At 35.8% G+C, this 12113-nt stretch overlaps 1 pseudogene; it reads left to right on the top strand.

Moving 5' to 3' along the window:
- Positions 1-11163: 11163 nt before the first annotated feature.
- LOC105980255 lies at positions 11164-11758 on the top strand (annotated as a pseudogene).
- The last annotated feature ends 355 nt before the right edge of the window (positions 11759-12113 follow it).

Below are 12113 nucleotides of genomic sequence, written 5' to 3'. Positions count from 1 at the left end.
TGAAAATATTCACTGCAGTGTTGTCAGGGGCTTTCTAATTTCTGAGTTGTGTATATTTTCTCTAATTATACAATTGTATCCACCTTGCCTTCTTTGTATAGGTTCAAAAATCTAATGTCTTCTCAGATTTAAAGTTAAGCTGAGAAAATCAGAAAATGTGTGTGCTTTTTTAAGGAAGAGTTCTCCATAAATGAAAGAAAAATGTACATACTATAATTCAGTGCAATTTTTACAGTGAGAATGTTCTATTGTGATGAAAACTCTTATCAGAGTACTTTGTATTACAGAATCTAAGCCAGAAGACTCCATGGAAACCATTAATGACCAATGTCATCAAGTAATTTGTAGTACCTACATCTACTCTGTAGGAAGAATTCTATTCATTGGAAAAAAATCTAAAAGAAAATATTAGCAGAATTTCTGCCTGAATAGCATAGGGTAACTAGTGACATAATCAGAGACACATCAGAATACATTAGGCCTCCTAAGGCTTTCTCAGGCATTACTTTAATGATTAACTTTTCTCTGAGATCCTAATATACTTATTTTCTTACAAAGTTCAATTATTTATTTTTATACAGTATTCACATATCTTTAAGTATACAGTATAAAGGTCTATATAATAAATATGTGTGTGTGTAATGTTTAAGTGAATTTAATATCTCCTTAAATACTAATGATTTCTATGTTATATTCTTCATTTCTAGGTATTAAAAGTACATCATAGATTGAAAATAAACAATATTTGCCTTAAACACTCAGTAGAAAGAATCTGTTCCTTTTACCTTTCCTACTTCAACCTTCATTCCCTTTTCACTTTCCAAGAGCCCTTGATAGTCCTGACTGACTGTGATTCTACTCCATTGATCAACCTTGCATTGCTCACATGTCTTTCTGTGTCTAGATTTTTACTTAACATAAAAGTCTTTATTTCTATCCAGGTTTCAGAAAACATAATGGATTTCTCTCTTATTAGATCAAATTTCCAGATGACTTCCTGTTCTATGAAACTTTACATTCACCATTGTACAATAGTCTCCTAACAAGTGTCTTGTCAGTAAGATTTAATGGTTAAAAACTAGCCTTGGAGCTGGGAAGGTGGCTCAATGGTAGAGTGCTTGCTTTGCATGCATGAGGCCCTGGGTTCGATTCCTCAGCGCCACATGAGCAGAAAAGGATGGAAGTGGTGCTGTGGCTTAAGTGGTAGAGCACTAGCCTTGAGCTGAAGAGCTGAGAGATAGCACCCAGGCCCAGAATTCAAGCCCCACAACCAAAACAAACAAACAAAAAAAAAACTAGCCTTAATGAAAGCAATCATTTGGTCATTAATTGTAATTGGTTACACTAAGTTTATAGTTCAGGCCACTTTTATTTTAAATTTTTTCAATATTTTGTTAATATTTTGGCTTGTATTTACCAAAAACAGCCCCCCTTTTTTAACCAAAAGCATGCTCTCCTCTCCTCTGCTTGTAAGATGAATGTACAATAGAAACAAAAGAAGCACATAATGCACTGTAAGTACATTAATAACACTACCAAGAAAGAAAACAAAAACAAAAACTTGTGTCCTTGTCTTAGGGTACATTTTGCTTACCATTATCTCATGTGATCTTATGTACATAGCCTTTGACTGCTCTGCTTGGCTTACTTCACTTAATATAATTTTTTCCAAGTCTTTCCATTCCCTAACAAATGGGGCAATGTCATTCTTTCTGATGGAGGTGTAGCATTCCATTATATATATTATATATAATATGTTATATATTATATTATATATAGTATGTATACTATATATTTTATATATATATATATGTATGCATACCACATTTTCATAGTCCATTCATCTAATGAGGGCATCTGGGTTGTTTCCATATCTTAGCTATGGTAAACAATGCTGCGATAAACATGGTTGTACTGGTAGCTTTGGTATGACCTTGTTTGTGATCATTTGGGTAAATGCCCAAATGTGGGATTGCTTGGTCATAAGGGAGCTCTATGTGAGTCTTTTGAGGAACCTCCATACTGCTTTCAAACAGTGGTTGAACTGGATTTGATGTCAGTGTTCTGTACCTTGTATATACATTTTTGTAATTGGGGGAGGGGAAGGGATATTGTAGAATGCTTAAATGGGAATTCAGGCTGACTGATTGTGATTATGAGATGCACAGGACACTATATTGAAAATGAATGTTACAATGTTGGGATGGGAGGATGGGGGGGAAGGACGTGATGGTAGGGGGAAAATAAAGGAGGAGGTAATTATGCTCACTATGAAATATGTTCATTACCCTACTCATGTAACTGTAACCCCTCTGTACAACATTTTACAATATAAATAAATAAATAAAGTAAACATAAGTGAAGACATATTATCCATTAAATCTCATAACCCATAGTATAATTTATTCAATATAATTGTTAACAGGTGAAATAATGAAACATTCTAATTTTTGACAGTTGTATGGAATTATTAACATCATCATCTAGCTGAAAAGATTAAAAACAACTTTAAGAACCAGTGGAATTGTTGTGACTTTTTCAAAACTTTAAATATATTTGTCAAAATCAAGAAAGGTTTTTACTGATACTTAAAAATGTAGAAAAGGTATGTAAAAGCAAAACTATTTTTATTTAGAATATTGTACTTTAAAACATTACTTTTAAACTTCATAACAAAGTCATTTTGTAAAATCCACTAAGTAATAGAATTATGCTTTCCTCTTTTCTTCTAACTTACAATATAAAGTAAACAACTTTTTAGGCCTTGGAAAATTGTCTTTTCTATGTGATTCCTGTTTCCAACCCTTTCTTTACTCTTTCAATGTTAGGAAAGGTTCTAAGCATTTTTAAATATATATTTTTATTGTAAAGATACTTACAGGGGTTACGTGAGTAATGTATTGAGTACATTTCCTATTGAGCATTGTTACACCCTCCTTTGTTTTTCCTCTACCATCCCTTTCCTCCCCACCTCCCAACTTCCCAACTCCTCCCTCCCCACCCTGGAAGTTCTAAAGTCTGTTTTCAGCACAATGCCTTGTACATCTCATTGTTACAATGGGTCAACCTGTATCCTTGCTTCAGCATTATATTATTTCCCTTCCTCTTCTCAAATTAGAAAAATGTATATAAGATGCAGGGCATCAGAATTAAAAACAGTGTCAACAAGGATTATACCATGGGGGAAAAAGATACAAAAGAAACAGACAACAAAAAAATCCTCACATAGTTCATTTAAAACAACAGTGACAAAGATAAAACCTCTTGTGTCCCTATCTGGTGGATATTTTGCTTAGCATCATCTTATATGGTCATATATACATAGGTTTTGAGCTTTTCTGCTTGTCTGGTAAGATTATCATAGACATATACTAGTTATAGCATATAAGGGAAACCATGGGACCTATGTTTCTTTGAGTCTGGCTTACTTCACTTAATAGACCCAGAAACACAACAAATCAAAAAAAGTTTGGACAAATGGAATTGCATGAAACTGCAGAACATCTGCATGCCAAAGGACATAGCTAGCAATATCAATGGAAAGCCCACAGATTGGGAAAAGATCTTCACTAGCCATATAATGGACAAGGGTCTCATATCTAAAATACACCTGAAATTCAAAAAAATAAATCCTCCAAAAACAAATCCTCAAAACACAACCACCCCATCAACAAGTTGGCTAAAGGCTTAAAGAGAGACTTCTCTGAAGAGGAAATAAGAATGGCTAATAGACACTTGAAGAAATGTTCAACTTCTCTAGCCTCAAAAGAAATGCAAATCAAAACAAAATTGAGATTCCACCTCACCCCAGTTAGAATGACTATAAGCAAGAACTCTAATAACAACAGATTCTGGAGGAGATGTGGCCAAAAAGGAACTCTACTGCACAGTTGGTGGAAGTATAAACTTGTTCAACCAATCTAGAAAGCAGTATGGAACTCCCGTATGACCCAGCATTCCCACTTTTGGGCATTTACGCAAATGATCACAAACAAGGCCAGTCTAAGAATTTTTTAATGAGAGCTTTTATTTCTGGATAGATTTTATCCAGCATCACTTCATCTGGGATATGCTGATGCTTGCATTAGAACCTCTTCATTTATACAGATCAATTGCTTCATTTATGTAGATTAATTTACCTTTACTAGGCTCCATCTTTGAAGTCTATTGAATGGTGACAAATGTCAATGTTCCTATTGTTACTGTTTCCTCCATAACTTCACTTGTATTTTATTCAAATTTCACTTCCAAAACTGTCATGCTTAGGGGGGTTATTTTTGTTGCCTTTTCATATTTTCTGGGTAGATAGTTCTTCAGATTATCCACTTTTAGAAAGTACACCATGGACTTACCACTGGAACACAGAGAGGCAACATAACTATATACTTTGCTGTTTGCACATGACCTGACTAACAAATGTTCAGTAAAGAGCCACTGATGCTATTTGAAAGAATTAGCATAAATTAGTCATTGATCATGATGTGCATGTTTCACTTGCTGTCAAGCAAGTGGCATCTGTTGCCTATTATTAGGAAAAGTTGGAATCTTTCTGCCCACTGCATGATGTTATTAAAGTTACCAGGGAAACACACAAGAAAATGAAGCACTGCTGTGTGGAAAAAAGAAGTAGTTGTAGGTGGTCTACCAGGGACAGGGGGTCTCTCTGGGCAGCAGAAGTAGGAAAAGTCCTCATTTTGTAGGGTACAAGGAGGCTCCCCTGCCCTCTCTACACTAAGCATATATAGCAACACACTTGCCCAGGTTTCAGATGGAAGACCCAGTAACTGGGAAACACATTCCCACCCAAGCTTATAAATTCAGCAAACATTGCCTGGACTCTTTTTTTTTTTTTAGTAAGGAAGTGTTAAGAGAGGCAAGTCTCCAATATGTATGCACTCAAATGGGAATTTACAAAGTCCATGCAAAGTCCTGCTTTTCACAGTAAATGTATGCAGTGATATGTATACCAAGAGCTACTAGTACTGTTTTCAATTTATGAAATTAGAAAGTCACTTATGATTAATATAAATTTATAATTTTGAGGTATGTTTCAACGTGTATTGTGTGTTTAACTTAACAAAATTATGTTAACTCAAAATCATGCATATTAATAATTTATTTCCAAATAATCGATTCCATTGTTTATATGCTTCTTTGTTTTATTCTTCTCCCTTACATAGTTTACTTAAATGATTGCTGGTCTTAAAATCACCTTTTCTTATTAATTATGATTGAAGAATTTAGGATGAGATTACTCCATCCTCAGCTTCTTTGCATTTGTTGTTTTCTCTCTTTCTAATTTGCCTTTTCCTTCTTATAAAATATATTCTCTGGCACTCTAAATTAAGTGTTCAAAATCAAGTATCTGTAAGTATTAAGAACTTATATGAGAAAAAGGTCTGTGGCTATTTGAAAGAATCTTACCCCTTATAATGGCCTTAATATGTTTCTTTTTTCCAGAAGGATCTCTCAAGACAGGAAGAAAGTATAGTTCATAGGATTTTTTTCCCAGGAGAATACATAAATGTATATTTGTATATATATATATATATATATATATATATATACATATATATGGAAAGTTTCATAGGACAGATCTTCAAATAGTAACAGAATTTACATAAAACTCATCTAGTCCATGTTTGAGTGTTTACCTCAAAATATCAAAAACAGGGACTCTTACATGTACACTCATGTTCATACATTATTGAAAACAGCCAAAAGATATGAATAACCTTAATGCCAGTCAACAAATAAATAAAATGTACTACACACACAGATGCACACACATACAAACAAGGTCACATCACAGCAGTAAGAAAGAAAGAAGATTTGGGAGGCATTGTACTCAATGAACTATTTATTAAATAATTTGATAGTGCACAGTTCCATTCATGTAAGGTATTAGACAAGTCAAATACACTAAGATAGACTACAGGAACATGTTTGCAAAATTAGATTGGGAGAAAGAAATAAAACAATAGAACAGCAAAACGTTGTATAACCCAAGAGCTACAGATATGTTTTAAATAATTTTACTTGACTACTAAAGCATAGCCTGATATAACCTAGGATCACATGTAATATGAATTATGCTGGTATAAGATCTTTGACTTAGAAGTTATATTTATAAGAAGGTAGGGAGCAAGTCAAAGAGGTAGTTGTGTATACAGAGCTCAATATACTTGGCAGAGCCTTCACAACAAAGCAGTAGGGAAAAGATTATGAAACAGAAGGGCAGTGCAATGAAGCAACCTAATAGTACAAGGGATATATGAACTTGAATGAGTACTTGGCAAAGAATAAGCACCAGATTTAAACATGGATGATAAAAGACATAACAAGGAGCTATTCAGAAGAGGAAGAGAAGGGTGAAGTCAAAAAGATTTCCTGGCCAACTACAACCACCATCTGGTAATACAACTTTTTGTTATGCAGAGAAATTGTTCACAAACATGAATTAATCAACTTCAAAAAATATGACTAATAACCTCTAACAAGCAACAACAATTAGATGTCCACTGATATTTAGATCAAGCAGAACACTTAGGCTCATGGTCTGCATATTCAAATGTCTATGAAGAACATAGGTTTCCTGTAGGAGAAATCTTAGAATACCTTTTGGCAATAATAGTGATTTTTAACTTCATTACTCACAAAGATTCTGTGCTGTAATCAAGATCATAATAGTTGAGTTCTTAGGGGAAAAAAAAACAAGGTAAATGCCCATAATACAAAAATTTGACTTTCCTTTATTTTGTTTACTAATTTTCATTAGAATTAAATTTCTGAATATGTACACCTGTCATAAATCCACAAAATAGGGCTGGGAAGGTGGCTCAGTGGTAGAGCGCTTGCCTTGCATGAATGAGGCCCTGAGTTCAATTCCTCATCACCACATAGCAAGAAGAAAAAAAGCTGGAAGTGGTGCTGTGGCTCAAGTGGTAGAGCGCTAGCCTTGAGCTGAAGAGCTGAGGGACAGCGCCCAAGCCCAGAGTTCAGGCCTCATGACGGGACCCAAAAAAAAAATCCCACAAAATATATAAAGTTTGAGAAAGTTCTAGCAAAAATCATCATCCAATTATATGACTTGTATTAGTTAATGGTAAAATATTTTCTAATTTTTTGTATTTCATGAGTTTGGCATTTCATGAGTTCTAGATATTATCTCTTTATTCTTTGTGAAAGATATAAAGGGTAACTTGATCCATACCTCAACATGCCCAAGCCAAACCTTCATGATATAAAGAATTTAAATACTGATTAAAGTTCTGATTTAGCTCATTGAGATCACAGGTTGTTCCAAACTGAACTTGAACATTATAACTATAAGCTGTTTAAGTACTCTCTTTTATTTAGAAAATTCAAATAATGTTTTAATAGTTAATTTTAAAAATAAGATGATTTTTTGTTTGCTTGCTTGTTCATTTATTTTCGGGTATTGGAGTTTAAACTCAGGGCCTCACACTCATTAGACTTTCTTACTGACAGCTCTTGCTCTTAAGCTTGAGAAATGCTTTATGCTTTGGATTTTGGCTGGTTATTCAATTATTTGGGTTTTCTTTTCATTGTAAATATTTTAGTATATCTTATTATTGTAAAGGTATTGCACAAAGGAGTTATAGTTACATAAGTCAGGTAATGAGCACATTCCTTTTTCAGCCATGACACGCCTTTGCTCACTGTCTCCCAGTTTATCCTTCTTGTCCCCCTAAAGTGGATCACAGTGTTTGATATTTCGGGGGGGGGCAAATAAGTTTTGAATTCAGATATAAAGTATTTTATTGAGAAGCTTCATGTCAATGTCCATGAAAGAGATGGGCCTATAGTTCTGTTTCTTTGATGTAACCCTATCTTGTTTTGGGATGAATGTTAACCTGGCTTCATGGAATGAGTTTAGTAGTGATCTATCTCTTTTTATTTCCTTTCTTCTTCCTTGGATTTTTTCTGTATAATTACCTCCTCTCCCTATTATGTCTGCTCTGTCTTCTAGCCCTGATACTGTGTCTTCTATATTGTCTAATCTACCAGAGATTTTCTGCTTTATTTTTTATTTCTCTGTTTTCTGTTTGGTCATTTCTAAGGGCTTATCCCTCTATGTTTAATCTTGGTTTCGGGTTTCTAAGACCTTTTTATGTCACAGATTTATTTTTGTTTTCCATAATCTCCTTTAACTGGATTGCTACGGTTTCTTTGGACTTTTTTGTCATGTCTTCAATTTCATTTAATTTCTTGTTCTTGTTCTTCATGAATTCTTCCATCATTTTTTGGTTGATCTAGTCATACTCACTTGTCTTGTATATGCTTTCACACTTTCCATTAATTATATTTATTAGCAATATCTTAATGCATCTTGTTAAGTGTCTTCTAGCTCCTGCTTTTCTGTTCCATTCTCTGGTTGTTTTCTATAGAAGTTATATTTCCTTAGATTTCCATATTTCTATGTTGTATCCTGCCCATTTGCAGACCATTTTGCTTTTATCTTTTGAGAATCTGTGATCTTCTTAATAGACTGTTCCCTGAGTTCTTAGTTCACTAGGTATCTGGTGTTCTAATCCTTCAATGAAATTTACTTATCTGGATTCAGGGCTTATAGAGTCTTGAGTGAAGATGTAATGTTCGGTTGTGTTGTGGAGCTATACTGTTAAAATTTGATTATCAGATGAAAGTATTGAGGCAGTAAGGTAAAGTTGAAAAGGAACGGGGTTATTTTCTAGGGATATATATGAGTGAGAGGGTATAAATTTATGGAGGCGTTAGAAGAGGAAAGGAGGAAGAGGGGACAGGAATGAGTGCAATGGAGCATACAAATGAAGGAGAAAACACCTTGTATTCTATACTGAAGACAGAATTCAAGTAGAAAGAAATTGGGTCAAATGCCCTAATGCCCTAATGCTGTCTACTGTAAAAAGCCTAAGGTAATTGCTGAAATTTTGCGTCTAATTTAAGCTCTCTTTTTGAATATAGGAGGTCAATATAGAGAATAGGTGTGAATGTGTGTCTGTGTGTGTGTAAAACAACACTATATATATATATGTATATGTATATGTATATGCATGTATAAAACCAACACATCAATAAAACCAGAATATTCAACTTTGAGTTTTATCTTCTATAAAAATGGAGAGAATAAAGGAAAAGAAAAAAGAAAAGAAAAGACGCTCTCTGCTCAGTATGTCAGAGATAAGAGCAGTTTCTACAGGACTGGTATCTTTTTGTTCCACTCAGTGTTTTGTAGCCTTCCTCTGAGTCACGGTTGGAGCAGTGTCAGAGCAAGGTCCGTCGTTCAGGGCTGGAAGATGACTGATTGCGGCTGCAGCCATGCAGTCTTTCCTCCAAGAACAGGCCCCGTGTTGGGAGGTGGATTCTTTTCAATCTTTCCTGGTGTGGGACGGTATAGGACCTGGGCTTTGCTTTCCGTGGCTTCGTGCACCTCCCATTGCTGCATGGCTGTCCACTGGCTGAAGTTTTGAGAACTGTTGAAAGTTGTAGTTTCCTGCTCAGGGGAGGGCCCGGTCCTAGTGTTAGCAGTGGAAGATTTGTGAATAGTTTAATTCTGGGCCCTTTTCCAACATGCCACCACCCCCCCCTTTTACAATGGGAGATCTTGTCCAGGTGCTCTGGGTCGCCACAAGAGCTGGTCTTCCAAGAGGTAGGGTCCTCTCTGTTCCCGGACTTGGTGCTGAGCTGGCCAGCAGCATCTTTGTGAGGCGTCTCTGTATCTGCATGTAGCAGCCTCAAAATCTTCTTGCTTGATTTCTCCAGATGTGGTCAGGTGTGTCGCTTTCATTGCTGGACAGGACCCAGCCACCGGCAGCAGGCTTCACTTTGCTGCACTGCCTATTCACCAATTTCTGTCCTTGCATTCCTGTGGTGTATTTTTTTGGGGGCGGGGAGGGGGAGAAGAGGGGGTCGTGGGGCTTGAACTCCGGGCCTGGCTCAGCTCAACGTGAGCGCTCTACCACTTGAGTCACGGCGCCATTTGTGGTTTTCTGGTGGTTCATTGGAGGTAAGAGCCTCACAGGCTTTCCTGCCCAGGCTGGCTTTGAACCGCAATCTTCAGATCTCTGCCGCCTGAGTAGCTAGGATTACAGGCATGAAACACCGGTGCCTGGCTGTAAGTTCTTCTTTGATGGTACATGGCTCTGGGTGTTTATAGGTTGATTAGTGTGACTCTCTTGAGTTGAACTGTATGCTGGGACCCTATATCTCCGTTTTGTCAGAGACCTTATGGTGTTACCCTTTTGCTACTCTACTTTCGCTCCCTTGCCTACCCCTTTCTACTCCCTCTAACTATTTGGACAATAAGAGTTTCCACCAAGGTTGGACCCATATCCCGATTCTCTGATCTCAGAGTCCTGACTAGCTAGTACTTTATAAATATAAGCCACCTGTACCCAGCTAAGATTTTTGTTTTACATATGAAAATTACTACACAAAAGCCAAAAGTGTTGGGTTAAAAGAAAGATGACGTTTCATCAATATAAATTTACATAACAGATTTGAAATAGAATTTTACACAATATAAGCACAAAAGGTAAGCATCCCAATTTTGCTTCTCTTCAAAGAGAAATTTGAATTTTGTTTTCATATGTGTATGTGAAAATTTTCAAAGAATTCAACTCAGAGAATCTACTCTAATGCTTTGGCATTGAATACTATGTAACCTCTTGTGACAATTAGCTTTGAGTGAATATTTTATTAGCAATTGTTTTATGTGATTTCACATAACAATGTGCTACTATGCTACATTGAAGTTAAGATTTAATATTTTTAATAATACATAGATTTTTTCACTCTATTTAAGTTTCATGGGAAATATGATAGTAACTTAGTATTGCAGGACCTATGATTTTGCTGAAAAAATAAATATGTAGGTATTGGTTGATTTAACATTATTGGATCCATTTTCTTGAAAGTTACTTACAGAGGGAAGTATCCAATAAGTAAAGAAAAATAAATTCATAGATAATTTCTTTCATTTGTTCTTACTATTTTTTCTAAACATCGCTCTTATGTGAATAAATTATTGGGAATTTGCCTCTGAGGAACAAATTTATAATTAAAAGAAAATATTAGTCTGTAAAAAAACATACTTGAGAGCAGCCAGCCAGCAAGTAGGGTGGGTAGGTGAGAAGTTTTCCAAGTGATCAGTTCACCAAAATGTCCAGTGATAGGCAAAGGTTGGATAATGAGAGTCCCAGTACCATCAGTGGCAATTCAGATGGGGACTAGTGAAACCCAACTGCTCCAGAGCCTGAAGAACAAGAAGAACTAAAACCTTCTGCCACCCAGCATAAGAAAAACACCAAACTCCATAGCAAAACGAACTCTTGCTAAAAGACTTCAGGAGATAGTCGAAAAAACCCTTGCCTGCAGTGGTGGGCATAAAGGAGATAATATTTATGATTAGAGGTCACCTAGACTTGGTCCCCAGGCTCTATGGATGAAGGTGATGTGTTTTTTCTGGATATCACATTTTCATCAGATTATTCATTGAAACCACTAAAGGTTCCTTTTCTGCACCAGAATCTACCACTGCAGCATCAAGGGTCAGGGAGACATCTGCCTGGCCATCTTTAAAGACAACCTGAGTCCTGCTTTGATTATTTCAAAGGTTTTGATGTCTATGTGTTCTCTTTTGACAGATTGCAACCCCGTGGATCCTCTTGTTGAAAGTATAGTCACTCAGCATTTGACCAACAGAGCAGTACATGACAGGATAGCCAGACAGTGAACCAAGAGATAAGCAACATAATTCACTAATTTGTGTGCAGAAGGCAGAAGGCATCTTCTCACTATGCTGCAAATCTTTATAGCCTTTTCAGTACAGACTTCTGTGTATATGTTATACTGATTCTGCTCTCTTTTATCCTTTGGGGACTGGGAGACTCCCTACAAGGCTCAGAGGGCACTGGTCTATCATCTCAAACACAACCAATATGCTCCTGAAGGCATAGCTTTCTGTCATAATGTTTCAAGCAGTCTTGTCAGAAGGTGTATTTGAGATGATTGTTAATGAAATAAACTTGTGGATATAAAGACTGACTACTAAGGGCTAATACAAATGAGAAAATTATTAAAGTAAAAACATTGAAAGAAAGAAAATATAC

The sequence above is a fragment of the Dipodomys ordii genome, unplaced genomic scaffold (genome assembly GCF_000151885.1).
Source record: "Dipodomys ordii isolate 6190 unplaced genomic scaffold, Dord_2.0 Scaffold8, whole genome shotgun sequence".
Taxonomy (NCBI): Eukaryota; Metazoa; Chordata; class Mammalia; order Rodentia; family Heteromyidae; genus Dipodomys; species Dipodomys ordii.
Note: the sequence above shows the minus strand (reverse complement) of the source record. Positions and strands in the feature narration are given on the sequence as shown.